The following is a 14,998-nucleotide window of genomic DNA, read 5'->3' as shown; positions in this document are numbered from 1 at the left end:
TCTCGGGAGACGCCTCCGGTTCGGTTCTCGGGGCTTTCCAGGGCAGCACCTCCGGTCGGCTACGGGCTCCGGCTGCAGGTCGGTCCGCCTGGGCGGACATGCTGGGTATCGCTACCGGTTGCGGTGGTAGCGGGCCTAGTGGCGGGGTCACGGCTTCCGGGACGGGTGGCGAGGGAGGTAGCAGGGCGAGAGGGTTTACACCAGGTTCCGCAGCCGTGATGACCGGCCCTTCAAGGGCATCGGGGCGTGGGTCACTCACCCTCCCTTCCGCAGCTTCCTCCTCGCGTCTCCGCACGGTCGCTATGACATCCGCCATGTCGGTCTCCCACTCCTTCATGAGGAGCTGCATTTTGACCTGCAGCCTCTGGTAGAGCTGCGCGGTCCGGATTTCCACCCACGCCGCGGTTCCAGGCGCGGGGGCTACGGTGCTTCGGGACGGCATCCACATGTTGCTGGCGGCTTCTCCCAGGAACAAGATGGCTGCAGAGTCCTGGTGTCCCTGCCTTTATAGCCGCGGCTACATGCGACCAGTCACCATTTCGTCCCCCTTAGCCTCTTTTCCGGCCCCTCCTCTATCGGGGCAGGGTTTTGGCCTTCGCGCCTCCACTACTCGAGGAGACGCTCGAGCGGGAACTCTTCGCGCCAAAGATGGCGGCTTCTGAAATTTTCCGGCCGGGCACCTCCGGCGGTAACAAGGCGCACCTCTACCCAACGGCAGAGCGGTAAGATCCTGTTCGTGACGCCAAGTTGTCGTGGGCGGAGGAGGGGACGCTGCGCTCTCCCACTGCTCGGGTCCGGCTGCCGCTGCTGCTGCGGCCTCTGCTGCTCGGTGGCTCGAGTGATGGGCCGGATCCCGGGGACTCGAGCGGCGCTCCTCGCCCGTGAGTGAAAAGGGGATTGGTTTTGGGGATTTATTGTTGTCCGTGACGCCACCCACGGTTGTGGTGATTGTGTGGACACCACCGCTGCTCTATATGGGGATCCCGGGAGCGGTGACAGGGAGCAGCTTTGTTGTTATTCCTCCCCTCCGTGGGTAGGGGGTTGGTTGTCCCGGGGCCCGGTGATGGGGTAGGGATGGAGGGCAGGCCAGGTGCGGGGCCTGGTGAGGTGCAGGGTCGCGGGGGCAGCGCTGTGCTGTACGGCACGGTGGTACTCACTCAGCCTGAGACGTTGACACAGTTCTCGGTAAAACACACGGCTGGAAAGACGGTTCCCACGGACGGCTGCTGTTGCTTTTCCCCGGTAGTTGGCGGTGACGGTCTCTGTCCCTGCACCTAGTGTAATGTTGGTAGCGATGGGTTCCCACCGGTAACCCGCTCCCCGACTTGGATATGGGCCGGAGGAGCCCCTCTGTGCCCGCAGGCGCTGGCCCTGAGAAACTGGTGCCTTGGCGGTGGCGGTGTCTCTCTCCTACGGTTGGACTGTTGCCTTCAATCGGGACTTAGCTGTTGGGAGACCCGGAGGTCCCCTTCACTGACGGATTTGGCAAATTCACGGCGACTCCTAGCCTTGCCGGGATCCGAAAGGCCCCTGCCAATGGTGCTGGCTTCTCTTCGTATACCGGTCCGGTACCGCCGGGCCACCACCCGTCCACGGTCCTTTCGGCAACCTCCGATCAGCCTCTCCTGCAGACGGTCACCGCCGTCTGCTAACCTTGCTGTCTCAGTCCGGGGCACACACCCGGACCAACTTCAGGCTTTCAACTGTCACTTTCTCTTCCACCTTAACTCCTCTCTCTTACTCCTCTACCACTCCACTCCTAAACTCTTCTGCCTGGTTTTCCCGCCTCCAGGACTGTGAACTCCTCGGTGGGCGGAGCCAACCGCCTGGCCCACCCCCTGGTGTGGACATCAGCCCTTGGAGGAAGGCAACAAGGATTTCTGGTGTAGCTTTGGTGTACCTATCCGGGGTGTAGGGTGTGGTGGTGTCATTACCTGTGACCCCTGGCTTGCCCAGGGCGTCACACGTGCGGCATCACAGCGACGTCACACGGCAGGCGGCCAATAGAAGCAGAGGGGCGGAGATGAGCTTGACGTAAATATCCCACCCACCTCTTTCCTTCCGCATAGCCGGTGAAGGCAGGTAAGGAGATGTTCCTCACTCCTGCGGTTTCACACACAGCGATGTGTGCTGCCGCAGGAACGAGGAACAACATCGTATCTCCTATTGGTGCGACATTATGAAAATTTCCGACGCTACACAGATCACCGATTTACGACGCTTTTGCGATCGTTTATCGGCGCATCTAGGTTTTACACATTGCGACGTCGTTACCGGCGCCGGATGTGCGTCACTTTCGATTTGACCCCGACGATATCGCAGTAGTGATGTCGCAATGTGCAAAGTACCCCTTAGGCTACATTCCCACAATGAGCTTTTGGTGAGTTTTTGATACTGCCTGTTTTTGCTACATCTAAAATGCAGCATTTTAGAGTTCCATACTAAATATTTGCCCAGGGTGCCAGAAAACCTAGATCCGCCTCTGGTTAATGAGTGGTCCCTGAGTTTTATTTTGAGTTTTCAGAACAGATTCCCTCCAACTTTACAATCAAAACGTGTTATTTTTGCACAGTTTCGTCTCCATAACTTCCTGAGATTTTAGTATGGAAACTCTTCAAAACTTTCCTCAAAAAATCTTTCTAACAATTTCTGCTGTAAAATCTTAGCAAAAAGACTAAAGGGGGCTTTACACGCTACGATATCGTTAATATTTTGTCGTCGGGGTCACGTTGTTAGTGATGCACATCCGGCGTCATTAACGATATCGCAGCGTGTGACACCAGCGACCTTAAACAACCTCAAAAATGGTGAAAATCGTTCACCATGGAGAGGTCGTCCCAAACTCAAAAATCGGTAAGGGTTGGTTATCAATGTTGTTCATCGCTCATGCGGCAGAACACATCGCTATGTGTGACACCGCAGGAGCGAGGAACGTCTCCTTACCTGCCGCCGGCCACAATGCGGAAGGAAGGAGGTGGGCGGGATGTTATGTCCCGCTCATCTCCGTCCCTTCGCTTTGATTGTCCGGCCGCTTAGTGACGTCGCGGTGACGTTGAACGTCCCTCCCCCTTGAGGGAGGGATTGTTTGACAGTTACAGCGACGACGCTGACCAGGTAAGTGCGTGTGACGCTGCCGTAGCGATTATGTTCGCTGTGGCAGCGATCACACGATATAGCATCTGCGACGGGGGTGGGTAGTTACACGCTCGATATCTCTAGAAATTGCTAGCGATATCGTAGCTTGTAAAGCCCGCTTTAGGCTTTGTTTTTAAGGCTTTTTTGGTGCATTTTTTAGCTGCGGATTTGCCTTGGTTTTATAGAAATCCATGCTAATAAAAAGCTGCTTTTTACAGTCCCAGCAAAGTCTATGAGGTTTCTGAAAGCTTATGCACACACAAACACCCGACTGTTTTCTCAAGTACCTGCGTTGTTCCTGCAGATTTCAAAGAATGACCGCGTCAATGCTTGCAGTGTTTTTCCAATGGTTTTTTCATTGATCCAACCCATTTTGTAGAAAAAAACGCACCAAAAACGCAGATGACTCAAAGGAGATTTCCTGCCACAAGATCAGGTTTTGGTCAGGAAAAAAACTTACTAATAGAACCCTGTGTGAACATAGCCTTAGGGGCACTTTGCACACTACGACATCACAGCTGCGATGTCGGTGGGGTCAAATCGAAAGTGACGCACATCCGGCGTCACAGTCAATATCGTAGTGTGTAAAGCTTTTTTGATACGATTAAGGAGCGCAAAAACGTCCAAATCGTATCATCGGTGTAGTGTCGGTCATTTCCATAATTTCAGAAGGACCGATGTTACGATGTAGTTCCTCGTTCCTGCGGCAGCACACATCGCTGTGTGTGAAGCCGCAGGAGCGAGGAACATCTCCTTACCTGCGTCCTGCGGCTCACACCAGCTATGCGGAAGGACAGAGATGGGCGGGATGTTTATGTCCCGCTCAGCTCCACCCCTCCGCTTCTATTGGCCGCCTGCCGTGTGACGTCGCTGTGATGCCGCACGACCCGCCCCCTTAATAAGGAGGCGGTTCGCCGGCCAGAGCGACGTTGCAGGGCAGGTGAGTGCATGTGAAGCTGCCGTAGCGATAATGTTCACTACGGCAGCTATCACCATGATATCGCATCTGTGACGGGGGCAAGGACTATCGCGCTCGGCATCGCAAGCATCGGCTTGCGATGTCGTAGTGTGCAAAGTGCCACTTAGTGTGAACAAACCCTCATACCCTGTTTTAAAGCAAATGTTTTTCAAGTAGGAAAACTCTTGTTTTCACTCCAGATTTATAAACTTCAACTGTCTTTTGAGTGTTTTTCCACATTTTTTGGGGTGTCTTTTACATTTTTCCATTGACTTGCATTGTATTTTATTGACTACCTTATAAGCTAAAAACAACTTAAAAAGCACTTGGCTTTTTTGCAAGCTTAAGGCTAGGGCCCCACTTTGCGCTTCCACCTGCATTTTTGGTGCTTTTTAGGTCCGTTTTGAGAAGCACCTTTTTCATGCCAAAAGGCATGCGTTTTGATTTCACAGCAAAGTCTATAGAAAATGGGGATTTTTAGACTCCACTTTGCGTTTTAAAACGCTGCGTTTAATTTGCATATTTTGTGGCAAAAACCATGCGTTCAAAGAAGCAACATGTCAATTGTTTTTGCCATTTTGGGTGCGTTTTGCTAACATTGAAGTCTATGAGAAATGGCAAAAAACAAGATTCCATCAAATTTCTGCGTTTTACCTGCTTTTTATGTGCAGAAAACATGCGTTTTGGTAGTCCATGCTTTTTGGACATTAAAATAATGATTTCATATGTCCCATTACACACACACACATAGTCCAACAATAAAATTAAAGAAAAATAATAAATTATTGCAATTTTTCCATTAAATATCATACTACCGCTATAATTTCATTAAATTAATCTATTTTCATTATTTTTATCAAAAATAAAGATTTGTTTCTTTTTTACAATTTTTTTCATTGAGTTTGACTATTTAAACTTTATTTAGCATTGTCTAGATGTTCAAAACGCATCTATCAAAACGCAGGTGCAAAAGCAGGTAAAAAGCGCTGAAAACGCATCTAAAACGCGGTAAATGCGCATGCGTTTTCAGCGCTAAATTTCTGAAAAAGGCAACTTTGATCAAATCAATTAAGCCCAAAACGTGCGTTTAGAACTGCAAGTAGATGAACGCAAAGTGGGGCCCTAGCCTAACAGTTTAAAAAGCGCTTCACAGGAGACCTACAGTCATATGAAAAAGTTTGGGCACCCCTATTAATGTTAACCTTTTTTCTTTATAACAATTTGGGTTTTTGCAACAGCTATTTCAGTTTCATATATCTAATAACTGATGGACTCAGTAATATTTCTGGATTGAAATGAGGTTTATTGTACTAACAGAAAATGCGCAATCCGAATTTAAACAAAATTTGACCGGTGCAAAAGTATGGGCACCTCAACATAAAAGTGACATTAATATTTTGTAGATCCTCCTTTTGCAAAAATAACAGCCTCTAGTCGCATCCTGTAGCTTTTAATATGAGTTCCTGGATCCTGGATGAAGGTATATTTGACCATTCCTGTTTACAAAACAATTCCAGTTCAGTTAAGTTTGATGGTCGCCGAGCATGGACTGCACGCTTCAAATCATCCCACAGATGTTCACTGATATTCAGGTCTGGGGACTGGGATGGCCATTCCAGAACATTGTAATTGTTCCTTTGCATGAATGCCTGAGTAGATTTGGAGCGGTGTTTTGGATCATTGTCTTGCTGAAATATCCATCCCCTGCGTAACTTCAACTTCGTCACTGATTCTTGCAAATTATTGTCAAGAATCTGCTGATACTGACTTGAATCCATGCGACCCTCAACTTTAACAAGATTCCCGGTGCCGGCATTGGCCACACAGCCCCAAAGCATGATGGAACCTCCACCAAATCTTACTGTGGGTAGCAAGTGCTTTTCTTGGAATGCCGTGTTTTTTTTACTCCATGCATAACGCCTTTTTGTATGACCAAACAACTCAATCTTTGTTTCATCAGTCCACAGGACCTTCTTCCAAAATGTAACTGGCTTGTCCAAATGTGCTTTTGCATACCTCAGGCGACTCTGTTTGTGGCGTGCTTGCAGAAACGGCTTCTTTCGCATCACTCTCCCATACAGCTTCTCCTTGTGCAACCTGCGCTGTATTGTTGACTGATGCACATTGACACCATCTGCAGCAAGATGAAGCTGCAGGTCTTTGGAGGTGGTCTGTGGATTGTCCTTGACTGTTCTCACCATTCTTCTTCTCTGCCTTTCTGATATTTTTCTTGGCCTGGCACTTCTGGGCTTAACAAGAATTGTACCTGTGTTCTTCCATTTCCTTACTATTTTCCTCACAGTGGAAACTGACAGTTTAAATCTCTGAGACAACTTTTTGTATCTTTCCCCTGAACAACTATGTTGAATAATCTTTGTTTTCAGATCATTTGAGAGTTGTTTTGGAGGAGCCCATGATGCCACTCTTCATAGGAGATTCAAATAGGAGAACAACTTGCAAGTGGCCACCTTAAATACCTTTTCTCATGATTGGATACACCTGCCTATGAAGTTCAAAGCTCAATGAGGTTACAAAACCAATTTAGTGCTTTAGTAAGTCAGTAAAAAGTAGTTAGGAGTGTTCAAAACAAGAAATTGATAAGGGTGCCCATACTTTTGCATCGGTCAAATTTTGTTTAAATGCGGATTGCACATTTTCTGTTAGTACAATAAACCTTATTTAATCCAGAAATATTACCTCAGTCCATCAGATATTAGATATATGAAACAGAAATAGCTGTTGCAAAAACCCAAATTGTTATAAAGAAAAAAGGTTAACATTAATAGGGGTGCCCAAACTTTTTCATATGACTGTATGTAAAGCAAGTCATTTTTCGAATGAAAACAATAAATCCATTCTTTTGGCAATTTTTGTATTGCTTTTTAGTAGCGTTTTACATTCAAAAAAATTATCTAAAAATATGTAGTATGAAAACATCCACAAAGTTTTTCAAAACGTTTTTGGTGCAGAAACTGGCTATTAGCACATGGTGTTTCTGCTGGGGGTTTTTTCCAGAGGAAACAGCAGAACATCCAAGTTTTACAGTTTTGCATTTTTGAGAATGATCTCAAGAGTGTCCTCTAAAGGGCACTTTATACACAGAGATAAATCTTCGGCAGATCTGTGGTTGCAGTGAAATTGTGGACAATCAGTGCCAGGTTTGTGGCTGTGTACAAATGGAACAATATGTCCATGCTTTCACTGCAACCACAGATCTGCCAAAGATTTATCTCTGTGTGTAAAGTGGCCTTTAGTTTCAGGTCAGTTTCTGCTTCAAAAACTCCTCCAATAGCTATTGGGTGGAAACCTTCCAAATCTTAAAACTCACCAAAACCTTTGAATTTCCAATCAGTTTCTTATCCAACAACTCCACAAAAAGAATGTGTACGTGCATAGCCTAAAGGGGGCTTTACACGCAATGATATCTCTAACGATATGTTGTCGGTGTCACGGAATTCGTGATGCACATCCGGCATCGTTAGCGACGTCGTTGCTTGTGACACCTATGAGCGAGTGTTAACGATCAAAAATACTCACCTAACCGTTGATCGTTGACACGCCGTTCATTTTTAAAATATCGTTCTGGACGCAGGTTGTTCGTCTTTCCTGAGGCAGCACACATCGCTATGAGTGACACCCCGGGAACGACGAACAGCAGCGTCTCTGCGTCCTCTGGCAACGAGGTGGGCGTGTCGTTATTGCGGCTGGTTTCCGCCCCTCCGCTTCTATTGGCGGGCAGCTGTGTGATGTCGCTGTGACGCCACACGTATTTCCCCCTTAAAAAAGAGGCTGTTAGCTGGCCACAGTGACGTCGCTAGAAAGGTAAGTATGTGTTACGTGTCCTAGCGGTATTGTGTGCCACGGGCAGCGATTGGCCCGTGACGCACAAACGTCGTGGGCGAGTGCTTTCACGAGCGACATCGCTAACGATGCCGCTGTGTGTAAAGCAGCCTTAAGGGTATACGCATGCTGTCTTTATACTGAGTATTTTGTACAGAAAATGAGCAATTACTTCCTATTTTGGAGGCGGATTTTGAGAATTTCCACTCAGTGGCTATGTGAACATACAGATTTTGTAGGCGCAATATTAAAACTCTCCAGATCTCAAAACTCATCAAAAAAACTTTGAACTTCCGCTCAGTTTTTGTTCTAAACACTCAACAAAAATACTCGGTGAACACATAGCCAGTGTCTGCTGAAAAACTCAGTGTAAACATATGCTAAGGGTATGGGCACAAGATGTCTTTTAGGCTATGTGCACATTGTGTTTTTAAAAAGCACATAAGAAAGGAATAGTATTTGATTAAAAAAAAAATCAAATTTTATTTGACCATTTTGTTTATTTTTTTGTAAAGAAAAGATTCATAATAAAATTCAATCACAAATTCAAAACTGCAAAGTATCAGGGACAAGGTGACAACACAAATTTGTTGATACAAGATAAGTGGGTCTAAAAAAGGTGTATGGCATACCAAATTGGTACAGCTCCGAAGAGAAACCAGATGAAGTTTTTTTTATAAAAACCAGAACCTTATATAAACTATCAGAAAGCAAGTGCTTAATTAAAGCAGGGTCTGAGTATGAGAGTATTAGAAATAAGTAGAACAGATGGAAAAATGTGTAGACCTTCCACCTGTTCCTGCTGCCCCAACGCCTGTTTCGTTATGACATCATTAGTATGACTGAATCTTATAAAGAATTTAAAAAAAAAAAATAATTGACAAAATTTGAAATTTTTTAGCTGAATACCAGTCTTTTCTTATGTGCTTTTTGCAATCTTTTGAGTTTATTGGCTATTTATTTTAATTTATTAAAGGTATATTGCTAGACTACATTGCGTTTTAGGGTTGTTTTTTTTTAGCAAAAACTAAAGGGAGAGTCTCCAAATATCAAAACTCCTCAAAAACGTTTAGTTTCCTTTCAGTTTATGCTCCGAAATTTAATCAAAGAGACTGTGTGCACATAGCCTTAGATATGAGCAAAATCGCTGAGCTTTTGAGGAGGAAAACACTCCAGGACATGACTTTTTTTTTTTTTTTTTTTATCTTTTTGGACATATCCTAAGCTCTTTAACACTGGCAGTTTTTTTTAAACTTGTATAAACTAGTGAGCGTCTACTGAGGATAATCAGCCTGAAGAATGCTGATGTTACTATTTTTCAAAGCCTAAAGTGGATAAAAGAAACTCAAAAAGACAGAACATAGCACACAACGTTATTTTGACATAACATTCAATATGTTAAATCCTTTAGCAATTTTAAGCGCTTTTTTCATGCGGAATCAGCCTGGAAAAGACGTTGTGTGCACATACCCTAAAAGGAATCACAGACGTGGCTGAAATGTGATGTGAACTCGGCCTAAAATAGTAAAAACGCTCTCAGTTATTGCCATAGATATTGCTGCCTCAATGAGCTTCCAATAGATATTTGTTTCCAGACGGCATAAAAGAAGTGAAAGTGATAAGGTTCTGCCAAAACTCCTCCAAAAATTATCAGATCTGTACAAGTTAATTTAGTATCAAATATAACGGAAAAAAAGTGGATTCACAGAAATGTATCTTCATTGTGAAATGTGTATCTTTTGTGCAGAAAATGTCAATGGCTCAATGGTATTTTTCTAAATCTTTTGCATATTGTATTTACATCACATGTATAGCTTTTTAGAATATGCTGTAGATTTTCTGACAGTGTGGCTTATCCAATTTCACACATTTCTGTTCAACATAGAAATGTGTACCAAAACCAAATAGAAAAACACTTGTAGATATTGTGCAATTTCCTGGTAAACCCCTTTAAAACTTATCTGTATTTCACCTAAAACCCAGGAACTATCCTAATTAGTGAAGGGTGAACTCACAGATGATATCCGGGATCGGCGGGACTGACCAGATTTAAAAAAAAAATTGATTCTGGCCTGGAATTGATTCCCGATATCTGTCCAGATGCCGGTCCTCATATAAGTCTATGAGGACCAGAATCCAGGCCTTAAAACTGGTGTAAGAAGGGATAAGAGGATATGAGCAAGTTCTTTTTATTAATAAGTCTCCGGCATGGCTGGTAACTGCTTTACAACCGCTCACTCTTCTTCCGGGGCCTCTCATTTCTGGCATCTGTGATTGGTTGCAGTCAGACATGCCCCCAACCTGTGTGACAGCGTCTGACTGCATCCAATCACACACCCTGTCTGTGAGTTACTATAGTGGTATAAAAATAAATAAATTTGCGCATCCCCCTATATTATGATACTCATCACAGATAAAGCATACGGCTACAGGCTGCAGCCCCCAGCCATGAGCTTATCTTGGCTGTGTATCAAAATAAGAGGATAATTATTATTTATTTAAATAAATATTTATTTAAAAAATGACATGTGATTCCCCCCAATTTTGATGCTGGACAGTTGTGGCCTGGTATTCTCAGGCTGGGGAGACCCGTGTTTATTGGGTCCCCCAGGATAAAAATAGCAGCCTGCAGCCGCCCAGGATTGCTGCATCCATGACATGTGACAATCTCGGAACTTTATCCGGCTGTTTCCAATTACCCTTGTACGGTGGCAGTCGGGGTAATAAGGGGTTAATAATAGCCCACAGCTGCCACTAAGCCCATTACTAATCTGTAAGTGAAAAGAAATAAACACAAACACCCCAAAAAATCCTTTATTTGAAATAAAATACAAAAAAAACCCCCTCTTTCACCAATTTACTAACCCCCAAAACATCCAGGTCGACGTAATCCACACGAGCTCCAACGACGATTCCAACTGTACTACATCTGAAGGCACAGCGCATGGCAATAGAACAATGACCACTCACTATGAGCTTCAGGCAGAGAATAAGCCACGCGATGAGTGGTGACTTCACTCAGGTTATTTGCGGGCACAGCTGGAGGTTCCCACAATCCTTCACCTGTAATTGCAAGTAACCTGACCTCAGGTGACCTCATTAAACTCAATGACCACACCAACCTGCATCTCCTGGCATAAAACCGCTGTTTTTGTGCCAAGAGATGCAGATTTGGTGCTGAAACTTATACACCATATTCCTGCACCCAATCTACATGTTCTGCCAAAAAACATTGCATCACTACCGCCTCATATTGCACGCAGTTTTGATGCATTTTTTACCAGGAGGTGTCGATTTGGTGCATGAATATGGTGTAAAAATGTCATCACCAAATTTGCATCTCTTGGCCAAAAAATGCAAAAAAAAAAGGTTTTGACGACATTTCAGTGAAATTTTGGTCTGAAATGTCTGCACCAGATTTCAGCACCAAATTTGCAATTCCTGGCAGAAAGCGATTGCAATTATTATAATTATTATTATTAATAATTGCAAGTAACCTGACCTCAGGTGACCTCATTAAACTCAATGACCACACCAACCTGCATCTCCTGGCATAAAACCGCTGTTTTTTTTGCCAAGAGATGCAAATTTGTTGCTGAAATTTTTACACCATATTCCTGCACTCAATCTACACCTGGCAAAAAATTGCATCACTACCGCATCATAGAGCATGCGGTAGTGATGTGTTTTTTACCACGAGCTGTAGATTGGGTGCAGTAATATACCGTTGAAATTTCAGCACCAAATCTGCATCTCTTGGCAAAAAAAACAACTGTTTTCTGCCAGGAGATACAGGTCTATGAACTCAGTGACCTCACTTGAGGTGAGGTCACTGACTTTACTGAGGTCATCTGAAGTCAGGTTACCTGCAATCACCGCTGGAGGACCATGGAAACCTCCAGCTGTGACCGCAAATAAACAGTGACGTCACAGCTCATCGCGCGGCTCACTCTCTGCCTGAAGCTCACAACAGGCGGTCATGTTCTATGGCCACTCGCTGCCACTTCAGATGTAGCAGTACTGGGATGATCGTGGGCCCTCGTGCGGATTACGTCGGACCTTGGTGTTTTGGGATTAATTAATGGGTGAAAGAGGGGTTTTTTTGTATTTTATTTCAAATAAAGAATTTTTTTCTATGTTTGTGCTTATTTCTTTTCACTTACAGATTAGTAATGGGGGGTCTCATAGATGCCTCCCATTACTAATCTAGGTCTTAGTGGCAGCTGTGGGCTGTTACTAACTCCTTATTACCTCGATTGCCACCGCACCAGGGCAATCAGGAAAAGCCGGGTAAAGTTCCGGGATTGTCATATCTAATCTGTATACTGCTCTAGTCGCATCTCTTCTTGGCAAAAGAAGCAATTTGATTTCGTTATTACATTTCACTGGATTATACTTAGGATTCTGCTCACTCATAATTACAGATGGATTGTGATCCAGTACAGAAAAGCTTGCTGTATTTTTCGAGACTATTGAATTTGTTTGAGTAGGTGGTATGTGTTTGGGAACAAGTGGCCCATGAATTGTTATTACTGCTATCCTCTCTTTCAGATATGCATGTTTTCAGGATTTCCTTAGCATTGAGGTTTTGGAATCATCCCCTGTGCAGGTAATTAAATCATCATCTATGCAATACTAAGGAAATTCTGAAAACATGCTCTGTTGGTGGCTCTCGAGGACTGGAGTGGGGGAATACTGCTTTAGACTTTGAACTATGTTTTTACCAAAAAAATGTTTATGTTGAACTGGACAGAAGAATATAATGTGTTTTTGTTTTATTTCCCCTCTAGGTTCCGAAGATATTAGCAATCAAAATATTTGGCACCTAAACAGTTATTTTTTTTTTTTAAGTTCAAGTGGGCAATACCAGCGATATTTCACTGGGGGCGTGTACTTTTTCATCTTTCTGACACCGACCAATCATAAGCAGGCAACAACACACTGAGAAAAGATGAACACGCCCCCACAGCTTTCATCTCTGGCAGTCAGTGTGGGGGGTAGGTCAGTGTTTCATCACAAACTCTTTTGGGAGCTCTACTCTAAAATTCAAGTGAGCTTTATTGGCATGGCCAAATACTCATTAGTGTTACCAAAGCAATTGTGCTACCAACTCTGCTGTACTGCTCCTGTACTGCTCCTGTACTGCCCCTCCCCCCACACTGACTGCTGGAGATCACATTTAGGTCTGCTGTGCTCCGGCACCTGTAATCACTCTGCAGTGCGGAGAGCAGACTTTGTCATCATGTCTCATACAGAGCCCTTTCTAAGCTATGGTGGTGGCACGTTCTTCTTTCCTCAGCGTGATGCTGTTAGCTTATGATAGGTTAACATCAGACAGAGGAAGAAGTTCACACCCCAGTGAAATCTCTCTGGTAATGCCCACTTAGGGTACTGTCACACTTTAGCGACGCACCAGCGATCCCACCAGCTATCTGACCTGGTCAGGATCGCTGGTGCGTTGCTACATGGTCGCTGGTGAGCTGTCAAACAGGCATATCTCACCAGTGACCAGCCCCCAGTCAGCAGCGACGTGGAAGCGATGCTGCGCTTGCAGGGAGCCGGTGTCTGGAAGCTGCGAACACTGGTAACCACGGTAAACATCGGGTATGGTTACCCAATATTTACCTTGGTTACCAGCGCACACCGCTTAGTGCTAGCGCCCTGCACTCGTATCCACAGTACACATCGGGTTAATAAGCAAACCTTTGCTTATTTACCCGATGTGTAATCCGGCTACATGTGCAGGGAGCAGGGAGCTGGCACTGGCAGCGTGAGAGCGGCGGACGCTAGTAACTAAGGTAAATATCGGGTAACCACCTTGGTTACCCGATTTTTACCTTGGTTACAGCTTAACGCAGGCTGCCAGACGCCGGCTTCCTGCTCATTCAGATTGTTGCTCTCTCGCTGTCACACACAGCGATGTGTGCTTAACAGCGGGAGAGCAACAATAAAAAAATGAACCAGCAATGTGTGTAACGAGCAGCGATCTCACAGCAGGGGCCAGATCGCTGCTCAGTGTCACACACAGTGAGATCGCTGATGAGGTCACTGGTGCGTCACAAAAAACATGACTCAGCAGCGATCTCGCTATGTGAGAAGTACCCCTAAGGGGTACTTCACACACAGCGAGATCGCTACTGAGATCGCTGCTGAGTCACATTTTTTGTGACCTCATTAGCGATCTCGCTGTGTGTGACACTGAGCAGCGATCTGGCCCCTGCTGTGAGATCGCTGCTCGTTACACACAGCCCTGGTTCGTTTTTTTTATTGTTGCTCTCCCGCTGATAAGCACACATCGCTGTGTGTGACAGCGAGAGAGCAACAATCCTGAATGTGCAGGGAGCAGGAGCCGGCGTCTGACAGCCTGCGGTAAGCTGTAACCAAGGTAAACATCGGGTAACCAAGGTGGTTACCCGATATTTACCTTCGTTACCAGCCTCCGCAGCTCTCACGCTGCCAGTGCCGGCTCCTGCTCTCTGCACACGCTAAGCGAAGCGGTGTGCGCTGGTAACTAAGGTAAACATCGGGTAACCATACCCGATGTTTACCTTAGTTACCAGTGTCCGCAGCTTCCAGACGCCGGCTCTGTGCAAGCGCAGCGTCGCTTGCACGTCGCTGCTGGCTGGGGGCTGGTCACTGGTCGCTGGTGAGATCTGCCTGTTTGACAGCTCACCAGCGACCATGTAGCGACGCAGCAGTGATCCTGACCAGGTCAGATCGCTGGTAGGATCGCTGCTGCGTCGCTAAAGTGTGAAGGTACCCTAAGACTTAAATAAAATTAACTGTTTCAGGGCTAGATTGCTGATATCTTCACAATGGAAATGTAAAATTAAAAAGAAAAAAAAATATTCTGCTCTGCAGCCACTATTACATTGTGTGTCCAGTTCAACATGAACATTTGGCGAAAGGTCCTCTAACGTTCAGATGAAAAAATGTGCTTGCTGTCTTTGTGGAGATATGTTATCCTTGTGGAGAATGAACCACACACTGACACAATGGTAGCCTATCTGATAGTTCACATGGGCAATATTCCACATGGACCTTATAATGTAAAAAATACATACT

This window comes from Anomaloglossus baeobatrachus, chromosome 8 (genome assembly GCF_048569485.1).
Source record: "Anomaloglossus baeobatrachus isolate aAnoBae1 chromosome 8, aAnoBae1.hap1, whole genome shotgun sequence".
Classification (NCBI taxonomy): Eukaryota; Metazoa; Chordata; class Amphibia; order Anura; family Aromobatidae; genus Anomaloglossus; species Anomaloglossus baeobatrachus.
This window is presented reverse-complemented; position numbering follows the sequence as displayed.